General features: G+C 38.2%; 1 protein-coding gene across 3 annotated transcripts in view; it reads right to left on the bottom strand.

The window, feature by feature from the left end:
- The window catches only part of B3GALT1 (beta-1,3-galactosyltransferase 1), a 490368-nt gene extending 475066 nt beyond the window's left edge, over positions 1-15302 (bottom strand). For 2 of the 3 annotated variants that reach the window (XM_032479621.1, XM_032479625.1), the window contains exon 1: positions 15018-15302. The gene's annotated coding sequence lies outside the window, so the exon portion shown is untranslated. Of the gene's footprint in view, positions 1-15012 lie in introns of all 3 variants that reach the window. The other variant, XM_032479622.1, reaches the window with a different exon arrangement.
- Between the last annotated feature and the right edge of the window lie 3111 nt (positions 15303-18413).

The raw sequence follows: 18413 nt of genomic DNA, 5'->3' as shown, positions 1-18413 counted from the left end.
GTTCAGTTACGCAAAGCCAATAAATTATCCTTAGCTGTTTTGAACTGGGTTTCTGTCTTTCAACAGATTAAAAAGTTTTAAAAGGTCTGTACACAATAAAATTACGTGTATAACTATTTGAGTATCTCTCCTCTCATCCAGGTCAGTGAGCAATAACCACATGTGAAGGAAAAGGCATGTAAGATGATAAATAGCACAGTAGGAATTAAATCTAAAGAGGAGAGAAGATGGAAATGCTAATTAGCACATTTAATTTTCATGTAGTCAAATTTTTTGGTGTTTTTATTATTGACAAGCTGCCTTAGGAAAAATACGACGCACGTACATGATGAGTGTAGAACAGCGCTCCCAAACGCGTCCACACAACTTGGTGTCCGCCGTTACGCTTATGTATTGGGTAGCATCCAAAGTGAGACATTAGCAGACAAGATAAATCATTTTTGGAAGTGCCTGAACACAGCTGAGGAGTTTCTATTCCATGCCTCCAGGGCCACCATTACTTCTCAGTTGTGACTCTGAAAGAGCCTTCTAACTCATTTCCTAGCAGGCTCTTTTTTCCCTGTTGTCAGTTCCACACATAGCAGCCAGAAACACATCACCCCACCTTCCCAGTCAAAACCCTGCAAGCCTTAACACTTCCAACACACTCTGTAATCCTTCCTGCACGCCTACAAAAGGCTCATCCGCAGGTCCTGGCTACCTCTCCAACCTCATCTCCTCCCCTGTTCCTCACTCATTCCTTGCAGCAGCACTGGGCTGCGTGAGGTTTCTCTCACACACCAGGTCCACTCCTGCAGCGCCTCTGCCCGGGGGGGTTCTTCCCAAGACAGTCAAATGGTGTGGTCCTTCCTTTAACTCAGGTCTCTGTTCAAATATCACAACTTCTGAGACAGCTTTCTTAAACTGCCCTACCTAAAACACACCGCCCACTCCTCCATCAGTTTTTATGCCCTCCTCCACCTTGTTTTCATCCACAGCACTCACAGGGCCTGACATGCTATGTTATGTTACATTGTTTATCTATTATTTTTGTCTCTTCTCCCTCCTTGACTCTCAAACCTTCCCCTCTCCTATTGCCTGTTAACTCTTTCTCTCTCTTTTATAAATTATTTTTATTATTTCACCCTTCATTGTCAATTGAGCTCCTGGAAATACAATGTGCTTTGATAGACATAAGAGAATATGAATGCTAAGTACTTTCCAAACCAGTAGATGGCTGAGATTAGAAAACAGACCACAATTTTTATGGGGTAGGTCAGTGTAGTTATGGAGTTCCCCTAGAACTTCTAATCACATGTACCACATACACTGACTCTGCCACACACACACAAAAGTGGTTCGCAAATGCTAATACCAAAGAAGTGGATATATAATTTTAAGGTGCATAAACTCTAAGTTTCCAACTCTCCTATGTTCATGTATAATCTATTTCTTCACTCTCAGAAATTCTGAAATCTTGCTATTTATTTGGGATTTTACAGCACATTAGAACAGGATGTATGAAAAGTAACCAAAAAGAATGCAAAGCAAATGTGAGAAAAAGAAAAACTGAGTAACAGGGATTAATGCCAGATCTAACCTTTCTGCTCTGGAGCAACTAGCTTTAAATACAGACCAAGGTACATTTAATAGTCTTCTTCAATCATAAGCTAAGAGAAGTCAGCTTCTTGAAATAAACCATTAATATATTTAACGGAAAAAAATTCATGATTGTGATTCATGGCCTCTTCAATGTTAAGCCAGGTCCTGCTGAGTAAATTACTCTTGCAACTGGTAAAGTTGTAAACCTAAATATGACAATGAATATGACTTTAAAATAGTGAGGAAACAAGGCTTCAAGTATAAGTCCTCAGTCCAAACAGGAGTTCCTGTATACTGAAATCACTGCTTTAGATATTTGGGGTTATTTTTCAGGATTTTATATAGATGGAAAAAGATCAGCCATCATAAATACTTGTGATGCCTCTGATGACATAATATAGTTCTCACATCCTACCTGAGTTACAGGGGAAATTAAGTACAGGATGCTGTTCTCCCATCACCAGCTAAAAAAGGGAAATAAACTATGAACTTAAAATGGGCCTTTAAAAAATCTAAAAGTAGAAATGTACTCAGCTCTGCACCCCCATCCCCACCCTGCAGAAAAAGCTTTGATTAGAAGCCAAATATCTTGGTTTCATTTTTAAACTGATTACATGGAGGCAATCTTATTGGAGAGTTTTCCAAGTTTGATTTGAGAGTATCACTTCCTGCATTTCCCAATTTTAAATTGAAATGTGAAATAATAAAAGAGCATAGTAAATATATGACAGAGGATATGAATAATATAGACAGAAATTATAGCCACTGTCTGAGGAAGATGGCGTTGCTTTTCCAGTTATTAGACAACCCTGGGCCTGCTCCTTTCTAGTAATAAACATATAGATAAACATATACATATGCCTATACATGTGCATGTATAGATGGATGTATATTTGAAATTTTACCTCCTTTACTGAGTCTGTTCAGCAGAGGGGGGGAAGTTGAAAATTCATTCTACACCAAAAGCCAATGAACAAAAATAGTTCACTTTTTGTTTGAGGCTTTGGTGTTAGATTTTTGGCTCCATCAGAAGCTCATTTTTGAGTCTTGGGAATGTTGGCTAACCAACTATCTTGTCCTTAGTTTCACCATCCATAAAGTGAACGTATGAGTGACAACTACCTCCTAAGGTTTTGCTAAGTATTAAATTATATAATTCCTGTAAAAAAAATCAATTCTATATCTAACATGTAGTAATACTTCTAAATATATATTGTTTTATTATTATTTTAAAAGCTTAATGAGATAGGAACGATTGCTCTATTTGCTAAAAGGATATGTTAACTTCATTTTAAGATTTCATGATGTCATCCCTACTCCTAGTCATGGGATGAACATTTAACTATAAATGCAATTTTAAATGAGTTATGTTTGTAGAGCTTGAGAAGCTGCTGCTGGTCTTTTTACTGAAGACACCCACAAGGTTTTGAACTATCAACCGGTGGGGCGGGGGGGGGGGGGGACTCTGGAAGAGCTAAGAGTGAAATCTCTGAGTGTGACTAGTAGGAAAAGACAGAGAAGGGGTGGTCTTGGCAGTGATCTCCCTGCAGGGCACAGGGAGGGAGACAGAGGAGTTTCAGCACTACACAGGCAAAGCAGATGGATTCTTTAAGATTTGACCTCAGACAATAGTCCTGGCAGACCACTGGGGGCATGTCCAAAGCAAGCCCTTTAGACAGCTTTCCCACTGCCCTCCAGAGGTTTCAAGATGATCCCTTCTGCTCACCGGTGCACTGTCTCAGAAATGAACATCTTTATTATGAAGACATTCAAAATCAGTTCACTTGACAGGAAAGATAAGTAGACAGAACGGTAAAATATAGTGCTTCAAACAAGAGATGACACTCGTCTCATTCCAGTCTCTTTGAAATTAACTGTGAGCTTAATACTTTGAAGATAATGTGATAATCAACTGGGCAAAGATAACAAGATAGGCTATGATATAAAATGCATTTCAATAAAGGGAGATAATGTCACTGCATTCATTTCCCAAGGAGTTAGTGGGGGAAAATGCATACTTCACTTCATTCCTTCCTGCCTCACTTCAAGTTAACAAGTTAACTCATACGTAAAAAGAGTATTTTTCTCATTATAGTTATTTTGCTTCTTCATAAAGATATGCATGTCTTCATAAAGATCACAGGAAACCTTAACAAGTGGCCATCTATTTCACGGGGTAAGTATGTTTATAGTATGATTTATGTGCTATATTATTAACTCACTCTTGAGTATATTTTAATGAAATATGTAGAATTTAATAAAAACTTAGTAGACAGTCTGATTTCGCTTAGAGTGTTTGAGAGAGAGAAAAATCTCAGCATGACAAGAGCTTAGTGAGCACAGGACAGGATGTTAGGAGGTTAAGTCTAAGAAGTAGCAAAGAGGCAAATTCAGGACTGCTCCAAATATTTGAATTTGTTCTTCCAAAAAGAAAAAAAAATCTATCACAGGAATGAGGGTGAAAGGAAACTGAGTGATTAAGATGTCTTTTGATATATGGAAGGGAGTGAGAGAGGACTTTTGAAGACAACACGCGTTGCACTGCAAACTCTAGGATGCACTCATCTGTATTAAAAAGATGAAAAATCTCACATCACTGAATAATAGCAAAGATGTTAGAACTATCAAAATTTCTAACTTATATTCAGTACAAAATATTAAAAAACAAAAGGGAAAATCTAGTGGTGTTTTCTTCATTTTTAAAATCTAAAATGTAAAACACTGTAGAAAACAGGAGATAAAAAAACACAGAAGGAAACACCTATCTTCCCATTATTCTATAACACATTTATAATTTTAGTTTACAGGTGTAGATTTTATCTATTTATAGTAGAACCTGCAAAAATTCTGTTCTCTGTTTTCCCCAAGAAACATTACAGCATATGCATTTTTGTTTTGTTATAATCCTCATATTTACTCCCAATGGCTGCATATTCTCCTCAAATGTGTGTGCCCAAGTGTATTACTGGATACTTGAGTTTCTTCTGATTTTTTCAGTTCACATAATATATCCATCAACATCTTCAAACATATGACCTTTTCCATATTCCATACTATTTCCTTAGGATAGATTCCCAGAAGTAATATTAATGGATCAGGCAGTATGAATATTTTTATAGTATCCCCCCTCTGCATATGCCAGATTGCTTTCCAAAAGGACTGTGCCAATTTTAATTGCAACAACCAGTTTCTGAAAGCACCAGATTCACTGCATCCTTGCCAACATGGGACATGATTATTTTTAATATTATCATTTAGTAAATGAATAATGAGTCCTCATATTGCTCATATAATTGATTTAGTCCAAGAGACCAAAGGATGGGAAAGGAGAATATCTGAAATCAAGGAACAATTTAACAAAAATCTCTTTATTCTAGTGCCTATCATTGTGGTCAAGATGACTAAGCAGATGCTGGAAGATCATCAAGTAAGATTAGTTCACAATAAATTGCATACACATGAGGCACACTGATAGGTAAGTGTAAAGCCGGTCAGGTGTCTCTAGGGAAATGTCATGAATCCGTCTCTGGTCCAGTTCAATTCAGCACTACTGATCATGCAACTGAAGACAAGGAAAGCAAGGTAATCATGTACGAATAAACAAATACACTTACATTTTCGAAGTAAACAGCATACACATTTTAATCTAGCGACTCCCCTTCCACGTCTTAAAGATTCTTGTACACACGAAATAATGTGCACAAGATTATTCACGACAGTACTGGTTGTGTTAGCCAAAAGATCTGAAAAATACAGTCGTTCATCAGGAGGGGACTGTGTAATAGTAACTAAATTACAGTACTTTCAACAAAATACCATGAAGTTTAAAAATGAATGAGGAAGGTATGTATCAACTTTGACAGTCTTTCCAAGATTGCCCAGTCTAAAAAGCAGAAAGCAAAACACACACACAGTCACACACACACACACACACACACACACACACACACACACAATGTTAGCATTTGTATAAAAACTGGGGGAAGAAAAGCAACAAGTTAAAAGTTCATTGTTTGTATGTACTAGGCAACCTTTGAAAAGATACCAAGAAAGTATTAAGAGTGATCACCTATTTGGGGAAGATGAGTCCTGGGTATAGGAGGGAGGAGTATGGAAGGGAGAATTTTTACCATGTGTTTTTTGAACCATGTGTATATTATCCGTTCAAAAAGTATATACATCCCTACAAAAGAAAATAACAAAATGATCCTCTCCTATGCCCTGGAATGGTACTAGCCATTAGACTGCACATCTTCACCAACTACAAGGCAGCAATGGTTATTAGAGAGAATCAATGATCAACCAATTTTCTTTTTCTCTTCTGTGCCAGTCACTGCATTATTTGTTCAAGTACAATTCATGTGGTCATCAAAATCATCCCGTACAGAGCTCAGCCAACATGCCAGAGTGAACTGCTACTTAAAAATGTATTACAATAGCAATGTCTTAATGCTTTTCAGAAAATCCCACCCATTTTTATATCCAGACCCTGGTTCTTCTTTAAAAATTATAATTTCTGAGCTGTAGGTATAAGTAAGAGGAAAATATTCAAAATAATCAGCTATATTTGCCTTCTGATTTATAAAAGGAGGCATGGTTTTCTGCTTTATTATACTTAAATTTTACAGTGTCTTTTATTTTATTTAATGAATAACTGCACCAGACTATAGTTTCCTTCCTAAGATATAAAGCACGTATTGTCTTGATTTAAGCACGAGCCAACGGGAATTAGCAGAGTAAATGGTGAAATACACACACGTCAATACTTGTAATTATTTTTATTCTTTGTTTAACTTTCTACGCTAGTAAGAATTCTTCATTTGCACCATAAAATGCAAATACTTTAAATCTTACTACACCAAGATACAGATTAAAAAGCAAACTCCAAGATGGCTCCTGAAGTTTTCCAAGTTGGAAACTAGCCAATTTCAATTGAGATATAGAAGCTAACTTAATGTGGAAAAAGGAATATTGTACAAATAGCTCCTTTCCTTCCAAAATTAAGTATATAAGTAGTCCAATGTTTTGCTTCCAAAATAATTACCTAGAAGCTCAAAGCCACTATCACATCTCCAATTATTCTTGTTTTTTAATATAGATTTTTGTATGATTATTAAAGTAGTGCCTGTTCCTGCCAAAAAATATTTTTATATGCTTAAACACAAAATCCCCATAATCCTACTACCGCAGAAACAAATGTTAATGTTTCACTTAAGCCTTTTGTATATGTGAATGTAAGCTCCTCCTTTACATTAAATTTTGTATTCTTTTTTCACTATTATTTCATCAGCATTTTCCAATGTTATTACCAAGCTTTCAAAATCATGATTTAATGGTATACACCTAATTTTATTATTCCTATATTACTGGCCAAATAAATTATTTTTACTCTCAAACTACAAAAAAATGGCATTTTAATAAAACTCAATGTTATTTCTGATTAATTACATGGAATTAATTTCTAGAATTGGTATTACTGAAACAAAGGCAACATTTTTAAGGCTTTTGATTCACACAGCAGATGCCTGTTGTTTCTACATGTCCAGCATGCGTCTGCCCTCCTCAGTTAACATTCCCATGATACTCCTTTGATTGTGGTCTTGATAGGATTGGCAATCAAGGTGCCCAGGGATCCACTGACGTAGGTGTGAATGGAGCTAGGTCATACTTTTCACTCTAGGAATTTGGGCCTGGAGCAAATTGACACATGGACAGAAAAGGATTGATGCTGACTCATCCCAGTGATGGTACCTGGCAAAGATTTCATCACTTTCTCCAATGATCTCTTGTAGCTATTGTTTTCTCTCCTTTTTTTTTTTTTTTTTGATTCTGTAAACTACAAAATGCCTTCCTTTTGTTGTGGATCTTATTCTTTAAGTTAGTCATGTTTAATTTCTGTAGCATGCAACAGCAGAATTCTGTGAACACCAACGAACAGCCTTACCAGAATTTTAGAGGTAATTGTGGCTCACCTCATCTTCACCTTCTCCATCAACTTTTATAAATGAATCAACCTTCACTTATAATCTCTGCTACTTTGATAAGCTAAAAAGTGCTTCCCCTACATTTTTTTAATTAGGTTAAAATTCTAGATGATTAATTGGCCTTATATATTTCTGGCTATAGTAGATTATCAATTTATTCCTTTGTCCATTTTTCTACTGGTATACTTGGAAATTTTTTAGTAGCCAATAGCAATGCCTATTGTCCCCAGTTATGTTCAAGACACTAGGGATAAAATGATGAATAAAATTATCAGCTTCTCTCTTTAAAAGGTTTTCAGTCCAGTGAAGTGAATGGATATCAACTGTGAATTGTAATATTCTGAGATAAGTCCTCTAGTGGGAGAAACCACTGAAAGGTTTTTGTAAAGAGTAGTATTAAACTGTTATCAGTAATTTGCATTGAAAATATTTCCTTGATTTACTCATAGCATTTTTGACTTAAAGTTGTTCAATTTTATAATGTCAAATCTTTATATTTTCCCAATGTTTGTGTTTAAAGTCTCCTTTTTCTTCTAAAGTGACTTAGAGTTTTTTTTTTTAATATTAAATTCATCTGACATTTGTTTTGAAATGCAGTATGAGACAGGGAGTGTACATTTTTCACAAAAAAATTACTCAATTTCCCCAGTACTATATATTGATTATTTTTTGTTTTCCCACAGATTTGTGATTACTGCATATTATGCCTTATTTATTTATCTTAGAGTTTGTGTCTGAGGTTATTTTAATTTCTTCTTCACGTCTGTTTGTAATTAATACAGTATATTAACAGGCAATCATTTTACTATCTTCAAATAGTTGGTAGTGCAACCCTGTCTCAATGTGCTTTTTTTATTTAAACATTTTTTTGCTACTATAACTTATTTGCTATTCCATATGAACCTTAGAATCTCTAAGTTTTACAAAAATTTCTTTGGATTTTAATTTGAATTGTCTGTCATATGAATGTATATACACATAATACACATTCAGCATTCCTATTTTGGAAATGTCTCTACTTTTCTGCATTTACTGTAAGTAACCACTAGCAAAGGTCTGAGTTTTAATATCCTCTGAATCTTGGCTAACAAAAAGTAAGGAGAAAATTTCAAGCAGCTCCGAAATAACTCCTTACAATGTTTAACATATAAAATTATCTATCTGTCTATTTACAGAGAAGCAGACTGACAGAGGGAGAAAGACAGAAAGAAGGAATCAATAAAGATGGGGGGATGGGGAATGACTACTTTAGCTGCCTTGAAGAAATTTCAGGATTGACCTATTTTTTATTTTAGTCAGGAAGGTTAGAAACTAAAGATTATCTTTTACTTCACTGAATAAAGGGAATTAGATCAAAATAATCACTAAAATAACTTTACTGGTATAATTCATTATTTTTAGTTGTTACTTATTATAAAATATAGTACCTCTCCTGTCTGTAATTAGATGGCTGTGTTCACTCAGAGAAATCAATATGTGTTACACATATTCAGTTCATCTAACTCCTCAAAAACTGGAATTCAAGGAATTAGTAAGGCTATGGTTATTTTATAGGCATAGAGACTAAAGTTGTGATGGACTAGGGGGAGAAGTCACCAGCAAGGAAGGAGTCTAACTGTTAGTTCCTGCACCCTGTTCATGCAGCCACAGTGCATTTGTGTACATTTAGTGCAATTTTTCTTGTCTAGTAGCATTTGAATTTGCAACCAATTGTATACAAGTGAACTATACCTCTGGCAATTGCCTTTGATTGAGTGTCAAGGCCCTGGGGAAGTCATCCACAAATTTTGTTGTTCAGTGAGGCATTGATTCAGCCCTGATGTCATCTATATATGCCATGAAAACATTTCATAGTCAAAGACCAAACAAAATGCTAACTGTAATAACTCAGAACCAAGCGCAGAATATCAGTTATAAACCATCTCTTCAGTTACAAATTTGCATTCTAGGACAATGAAGTGTCTCTTCAAGCCACTGTGGGGGTTGTTTTCCGATAGAACCTAGCAATAGATTTTTTTTTCTCTATCTTTTGCCTTTCCTTGAGTAATGAGATACTAGTTCTTAAAAATCCTGTCCTTATCCATGAAGATTCCCTCTCTCTGCTGGGCTTTGTTTTGTTTTTGTCTTATGTTAACTTAGAGCAGTAGCTCTTAAGCTTTTCTTAACCACTTTTCCTTACTATGGAACATTCGAGAATGGAAAAAGCTTGCAAACAATTTTGGTATTTCCTGGAGTCCCTGAAGTTCACCTACTGATCACTTTGAAGCCCACAGACCTCTAGAATTAAGAAATCCTGTTTTAGAGATACTAGCAAATACTTTAAAGGAATTCTATAGACAAAATGACTGCATTAAATAGAAATATTTTACATACAAACATACCTCTAGCCCTATGAATCTTAGATGACATCTCTAAATGCCTCCCAACTTATTTTCTTGATCCCAACATTAATGCAATGTACTGTCATTTCAGATAGTAAAATACTTAGAGGCACAAATTGGTAGTCATTTCTTCCTGTATCATTACAATGATTAACTTTCTGTAGTCAAGTTCTTCCTTACACACAGGGGAGTTAGGGCTAAGGACCTGGGTTCTTCGCATGTCTAAATACCCGCTTCCTGTTTAGCTGTCATCTAACTGTTTCATACTCAGCCAGGGCCAACTCTGTGTGTGAGGTATGGTAACTGTTGGCTGGTTTAGTTGCTTTTATAAAACACTGTTTCCCTGAAGTTTTGCTATTCGAGGCAGAAAGGAGAAAAGCTAGGGCAAAAAAAGTTATGGCTTAGGAAGGTGGTATATGCATTCTCGAATCTGGAAACATACTGAAACAGCATTACCAGAAGACCTTTCCCCATCTCCTAAAACCGGATTGTTAGAGCAGCAATCTTGAAAACATTTCTTGGAGGATGGAAATCGATTTAGAAATGACTATTAGCATTGGGTGCCCTGCACTAGTATCTGATCATAATAGAACTTGTGAATGAGTTGGCATTAGTTCGTTATGTGACATGGCTTCTTGGGAGCACAAGTTCAGTTTCCTCTAATATGAAAATACTGTTCACAAACCAATTTCTGAAAGGCAAGCTAAGGTCCATCCTTTAGATGAAGGTAAAACAAACAAAAACAATTATTTTGAGATACAAGCTAAAGACCCGGAAGAAATTAATGAAATGGAAAGCACAGAAAATGACCTGGAATCATAATTGCACACTGTTTTATGCCCAAGAGACTAGAACTTGGGAAAATATTGCAAGGTTTTAAGTGTAGTTGAACTGACTGGATAACCAAATCAATTCTGCATTAAAGATAAACTTATATTGAAATTTTTGAAGTGTTTTCGTTTGCATTTCTTATTAGATGATTGGATCGTGATGAGCCTTTTTTTTTTTTTTGGATGCATAAACATTAGGAAAACTTTGACCTCAAACTCTAGGGTTTTAATCAACTTTCACAGAGGTACATGAATATGTCTATGTCTCTCATTGTGAAAGAAGTAGAATATTCCATTACAATTATGCTTTTGGATCCTTTATTACTACTTCCAATTCATTCATCCCCTAAAAAACTGAGGTTCTGAGATTTGACTGTGGATAGTCATAAATGCCTTTTAAAATGTTAATTTGAATGAAATATGTTAAAGGATAACCTTCCCCACTCTAGTTCCTCTGAAAAACATTATTTGATTTTAAAGATTGTTTTAAAGGACAGATACCTCATCATTTTATTGCTTAATCATCTTTGAATCTCTCTTAACCTTTAACCCTCATCATATTCAGTGTTGTTTTCAGACATATAGCTTCAGAAGTACCATGCATCAGATTATCACCATGATTCCAGTGCAGTTCTTAGATTCATTTGACTACACTTGTGCGGGCGTGTGGGTAGGTCTGTATTAATCAGTGAGAAAATGAGATGGAAAGAGACTGAAACATGGAATAGAGGGTTTAGAAAAAATACGTTGGTAGGAGATAAACCTTCTATAAGTTACTCACTTACGTTTTTGTTTATGATCTGTTTTACCCAATAAAATAAGATTTATGAGGGCAAGGGTCTTTGTCCGATTTATTCTCTGATATAGTCAAAGCTACTAGCACAGTGTTTTGCACAAAGAACACAGTACAATTTGTTAAATTTCACTTGAATAAGCCACTATCATAATTAATTAGTAATAGATGACCTAAGAGGATGAGAATTTTGCCTTATGAAGTACATCCATCATTTAGGACAGGTTGGTGAATTTGTTTCAAATGCAGGAGTGGTAATATTCTTCCTGAAAGCCTTTCCAGTATATGTGTGTGTATGTGTATGTATGTGTATGTGTCTGTGTGTAAGGAAGACAGAGAAAGACAGGGATAGACAGAGAGAGACTGCAAATGAATTTCTGATTTACTGAACTGATTAAGGTTTTTAATTCCCTGAAACATGTTAGTTTTCAAAAAACAAAATTATTTCATTATTAATTAAATGAAAATAAATTACTATAAAATAAAATAAACATTACTATCTTAACAATGCAGAAAATAGTCATGACTATTTAATAAATTAAATATGTTTTATTTAATAAGATCATGGTATTTATTGCATCGCTATTCACAGTCAATGTGATCTTTTTAGAAAAGTTATGCAGTATTGAAATTAAAATCTGGTATAGGTCAAAAAGTAAATTTAGTGGCCTAGAGTCTTGACAAGTTGACATTTACTTGTGTTACTAAAAATCCATGTAGAAAATATGGCAGTCTGAGCTCACGGGCTACCCTGCAGCAAAACAAGTCAAAACTGAAGTGAATTTGCAGAACTGGCAGAACTTGAATTGCTTGTATAAACTAAGTGGCTTGCACTATTCCCTCCCCTAAGCCTGAGCGCCCCCTCCCACACACCCTGCATCATTTTTGCTCTCAGTCACGCATAGACAATGCTGCGTTATCCTAGTATTTCTTCTCATTGACACATTTCTCTGCACTGTATTACATCTCAGCTGGTGGCTTTGAATATATATTTAATTATCTGAAAAAAGTTCCTAAAATAAAAGCCCCTCCCAATAAAAACACCTTAAAATGAGTAAAAAGGCTCCGTTTCTGTTTAAAAACGTGTGGATTTACAGGATGTTACTTATTAGCAATGTGAAAAACCACATTTTTAGGCAAGTAGTTAAAATTTCCCTTAAAAGTTCCACTTTTATTATCAAATATTATTGGTAATTAGGTTTTAACTTAAGCTTATTTTTAAATTATTAATTAATAAATGCATAATACATTGTAAACCTATTCCCCCATATCCACTAATAGGGGAAAACAGTTTTTATCAGCTCAAAGCACTACATAAATGAAACACAAAACTAAAATCAACTACCTAATATGTTTAATAATCTTAATGAAGTCGTGGAAGTTACAACTAAATATTGCAATATTAAAATAATCATCTTGCAACAGGTAAATTTTGCATTGAAATGTAATAACCACAAGCTATAGTCTATTTAATTATATCAGAAAAATAGACTTTTAAACCAGATATGAGAACTATTAAGGGGAAAATAGTTACTACCAATTTTCTACTAACCCAAATGCAACATGTAAGTGTTCAACTAAAACAGTACTAAAAATTCCATTTACAGTTCAAGAATAAGTGATGAAAAAATGTGCAACCATTCTCCAACATAAAACGAACATCACTCCTAGTTTACCAGAAAGTTATTCACCTGCCTTGTAAGTATTTTGTATTACTAAACTGGGGGAAAATGCAACCTGTACAATTAAAAAAAAAAAAAAAACTTGAAAAAAAAATGCTGACATTTTGGACAGCTCCATCCTAATTTTCCTACAGTATTTCTATTAGATGTCTTACTTTCATTTCTTCTGCTTTACCAAGTCAGAAATGAGCCCAACCAAAGTGATTTCTGTCGCTTGGGTTGGGTTTTATTTTTGTTGTGCTATACTGCGTTGTGTTTTGGGGTAAAAGATTCCTCCAGTGACAGAGATTAAGGAGCTAGATAACCGGGAAAGTGCCGTTCTAAGTTCAAGATCAGGCTCCCTATATTGAACCAAGTTTTATTTTGCCAAAGATGCTAGCTGGTAAGAAGACGGCTGCCCACTCCCATTCCCCGCTGCAATCCCACCGCCTCGGTAAAGGACCACCGCCTCTCCATCTGTGCCAGAGTAAGGACAGTTTGTTAATGCCGAAGTATTTCAAGAACTTTCCAAGCCGACTCCTAGGAGACAACGGGCCACATACAAAACAATCGCCAAGAGTAAGTTTGTGAGTCCTGAAGAGGGATGGAGAAACCACTGCACTGGGCTACGGAGATTCGTACTTAGCCCAGCAGCACCATCCATTTGCAGCAGCGCATAAAATCCTCCTTCTGCGGAAAGGTTTGCAGCGCGGGTAGAACTCCCAGGGGCTTTACAAAATAAAATAATTTAAATATAAAACTAAAACAGCGTAGGCATTGGAGGATGCTTGGTTACCCACGGTGGTTAACGTACTCTGGGTCTGGTTGCCCAGACCCCAACGGGCCGGAACTTTCTCGGAGGGCGGAGCCACCCGGCAGTCCGCAGCTGCCCTGGGCGCGCCAGGCCGGGTCCCGACCCGGGAAGGTACTGGGCCGAGGTAGCCGGGTGAGGCAGGGGCTCCACGTGAACGCGTACTCGAGCCCCTCAACCCGTTTCAGCCGCTGAGTTCGGTCTCTGGCACCCGTGTCCCACGCTGGCGCGGGCCAGGAGCAGCCTCCATCAGCCCCTCAAAGCGGGACTCTATCCATTCCCAAATCTGCGCTCCCAGAAAGTGTAGTGAGCTTCCTACGTGAGGCGTCAGGCACAAAACACAGTCGCCACTCTCCGAGCCTAGTCCTATTTCCCAAGCCTAATTCTACTCCCCTTTCTCTGTCCTCCTCTTATCCAGAGAGGCGGACCAACCGTTACTTTCCCCTCCCATCCGAAGTCCCCGGAGCAAAGTGGGACTTTGGGCAGCCTCGGTGAATGCGCCGGTCCCCTGGAGCGCTGGATCCACAGCTCCCTCTTTCCATTAAGGCAATAAAGTTCAATTTGCCCCGCTCTTAATGAGCCACGATAGAGTTCCCCGTGCGTTCCATGCGCTCTCCCTCCCGCTGAGCAAAGAGCTTCCTATTCACTCCATCCCGGTTTGGATCCCTGAAGGACGTCGGTTCACGCGACAGGGGACTCGCCGCGCTCCCAGCAAAGTGCCCCAAACCGCGCGCCCACACACGCATACACACGCACAATACCATTCCCGCGTTATCAAAGTCTTTCAACGCGTATGGGAGAAAACACAAGCAGGAGTGGCACCGGAGCGAACATCAGCCTACCCGTGCGTCCGGACTCGCTGTCCGGGTCCCAAACACCCTTGTCCGAATGACCCAAGCACAACAAGCCTCGTAAACCTCGCAGATAACCCCAGTGGTCCCGGAGGCGACGCGCGAACCGCCGGGCCGGACCTTACCAGTGGGGCGCGTGGTCTCCCGCCGCTCGGCTGGCCCGCTGGCCACAGGGACGCTGCAGCCGGGGTCCCGAAGATGCTGCTGCTCCGCTGCCGCTGCCCGGCTCCCCGGCGCCAGCATCACTTCTCCGCCGCCTCCACCTCCTCGCGCTCCTTTCTCTCAGCCGCCCCTCCCCGGTGGCCTCCTGCAAGACCGGCAGCGCCGGCGGCGCGGTGGGGTGGGCGGCCGCGGAGGCGGCGGCGGCCGCGCGAGCTCGCCCAGCTGCACGGGTTTGAGGAGCCGCGGCGGCAGCCGTAGCACACGAGCCCGGCTGCGCTTCCTCGGCGAAGGCTCTGGCCTCGTCGACTGACAACGCTCGGCAGCCAATCACTGCCTCTCCCCGTGCGGCGGGGGGAGACCAATCACAGCGGAAGGCCCAAGGTTTTCCTCCGCCTTTGCTCAGCAGGCTTGTTTCCGGGAGAGGTGGCGAGGCTGCCGGCGTTGGGATGGGGGAGGCGCGGGAGGTGCACGGCGTGGGGGCTCCTGGCTCGGGAGCTGTAGATGCGGCGAGACGGCAGAGCCCGCCAAGGTGGGCCTGGGGCGTTTTCTGACTGCCAGGAGCCCACGGCTCGGCAGAAAAGGGCGCCCCGGGGTGACTCTGTCCCCAGAGCCTCGGCCCAGAGGTTCAGCGTCTTGGCATCCCTGTGCAACGGTCGCGGGACCCGAATACGAACGGCATTGTAGAAGAACGAGTCCCTGGAGGTGGTCGCCGCCTTGAAGGAATCACGCGAACAGTCACCAGACAGCGCCCCCGTCCTTTCCCCTTTGGCAGCTTTGGCATCTGAAAAGAGTGGTACTTCTGAGCTTCCGAACCTCTCCTCGTAGTAACCAGCCCAGAAGTGTGCCCGAGCTATTAGAGGCACCTGGAGAAATGTTCGCAAAGTTGTAGGTAGAGTGGACTTTCCCTACCTTCCTTCCAAATAAACTTCTCCAGCTTCACCTCGTCTCAAAACACCTGAGGTAGCAATGAGATAGTTTAAATAGGCTACCCAGTTGGCTTGCCTTTCCCCCCACTTTGAAGAATCACTTCTGAATGTTAAAATAGGTGTTTGTGTGTGAGTGTTGTGTGCGCGCGTGCTTGACAAATACCAGGGAAGTGATGTTATTTAACAAGGAAAGGGAAAAAAGTGGCAAACTCTTTTCCCGCACCATTCTCTCCTCAAAATTGTAATGATCTTTCCTTGTGCAGCTTTTTAAGTCCCTTCAGTGCAAATACGTCTGAATAGTCCGGAGTTCTAATAAGTCTATAATCCGTGTTGCAGCTTTAAAAAAAAAAAAAGTAAGCTAAGTACTACGTGAAGACTAACAGGTGTGGGTCTTTCCTCAAACGGCCTTCTCTAATTTACAAGGTTGTTGTGAAGGTCAAAAATCAAGTGTATAAATCAGCTACATCCTTGTCTGACAAATAGTTGGAATTCAGTGTATGTTAGTTTTGCTGCTGCTATTTCTAATTATATTTAAGTGATATTTTTCTTTTTGCAATAATCACCTCTTTCTTCATTTACCTTTCTTCTAAAGTAAATAATATATAATTCCATATAACCTGTGATACCCAAAATAAACCCTGCCTAAATTTTATGAGCACTATAAGGAAAATGTGATTGCAGAGTAGACTTGAATGTTACCATCTGCTAGTACTATAGAATACGTATGCAAATCAGTACCATTCCTCCCAATTTTCTTATACCCTTTGGCCCCCTCTTCAGTGATTTGACCAGTCTAGCTTGGTAACTAGACCATCTCTGATTAAGGAACCATCTTGCAAATACAACAGGTGATACTTATTTTTAATGCTAAAAACAGGTATGTCCCACATCACTTTGAATTTTTAATCTAGAGAAAGTTTTTTTTGTTATTGTTTAGTTTTAGAATGATTTATTCATTATTTTTTGTAATTATTGTGTAACTTAAAGTCAACACCCTCATTAACTACATGAGGTGATCAGTAGAGGAATAGAGTTTAAGCCTGGAAGAGAAAGAAAAAAAAGTAAGTGTTATATTCAGACTTCAGGGAGGAGAAGGGAGTTGTTTTTTGCAGTAAGCAGAAATATTAAAAAGGATATCTTAAAACTGGAAAATGTAAATGCAATGGCAAGTTAGAAATATCTCTGAGAAAAGATAAGTTGAGAATGGTCATCAATCAAGACTAATCCTGACTAAAGCAAGCATGTAAAATATGAAAATGTTACCAAACTTTAGGATATTGTAAGCTACTTTAAAACTTTCAGAGATGTGCATACACAAATATCTACATAATTTTCCTAATGATTCCTTCATGCCCTGCCAAGTATACTATTGTCCAGTATCTTATAATTTTTTTCATATCTGGTATTTTGCAACATTTAATCCTGAAAATATATGGCTCCTATGTACCCTATTCCTTAGTGATTAAGATAATCAAATGGCTATCTTACAGAAGCAAAAAAGTTAAAGAAAATCAACAGCATCAATACAGATACAACAGTAATATCTCACGTCACTAGTGCACTTCAGCAGCTCTAAGCAAAACAAACCTGCACAATCAACAACCTACTAAGAGTGAAGACCATGAAATACTTATAATCAATGAAGATGGAAAATTAAGAAAAAAATTTTTAAGTAGCTGAAAAGGTTGCATGCTGATGCGAGGTTTTATGCATTTATGAATTTCACAGGATGTATTGGACAGAAAGTCCAGTGTTATTTAATTACAGGACTTTAATGAGCTAATTATATTTAATTAATAACTTCTTGATGTTTCCTATTTTTTTGCCTTATGTATGTCGGTTTTTCTCTCCATACAATGAGAGAACTCACCTTGTTAGTGGAGGAATAAATTTGCTTAGACACCACTTAAATCTATAACCACTTGCGTAATCTTGAACATATGTGAAATAATATCATATTAATTAATGCAAAAAGTCTATATCAAGAATAGAAACTGAATACTACATTGGAGTCAGTTCTGACAAAAGGTACAAGAGGCAGAGAACTGTATAAAAAGGAATAAAATCAGTCTAGTCTCAGCTCTGGTTATGACTGAGTAATCGTAGGTCACTCAAACTTCCATAGCATCCCTTATCTGTAAAACAGAGATTAAAAACAAGGTAAACCTGTAGCTGTTTTTCTCAGATGTGAGGATTAATTTATAATTGGAACTGCAAGCCACAATGCGCTTTTTGCAGAAAAGAGTTTCCAAAAAGGTAGAGCACTGGAATTTAATAATATTACCCTCTTCCAAATGTGACTTAGTTTAACTTTCACAATAGCCCTGTTCAGTTTGGATACATAATATCTATTTCTGAAGATAAACCTATTAAGTTCCAAAAAGGCTCTTTTACCGATCTTTCGATAAATTGACCATCAAACAAAAACACTTT

The sequence above is a fragment of the Camelus ferus genome, chromosome 5 (genome assembly GCF_009834535.1).
Source record: "Camelus ferus isolate YT-003-E chromosome 5, BCGSAC_Cfer_1.0, whole genome shotgun sequence".
Taxonomy (NCBI): Eukaryota; Metazoa; Chordata; class Mammalia; order Artiodactyla; family Camelidae; genus Camelus; species Camelus ferus.
Note: the sequence above shows the minus strand (reverse complement) of the source record. Positions and strands in the feature narration are given on the sequence as shown.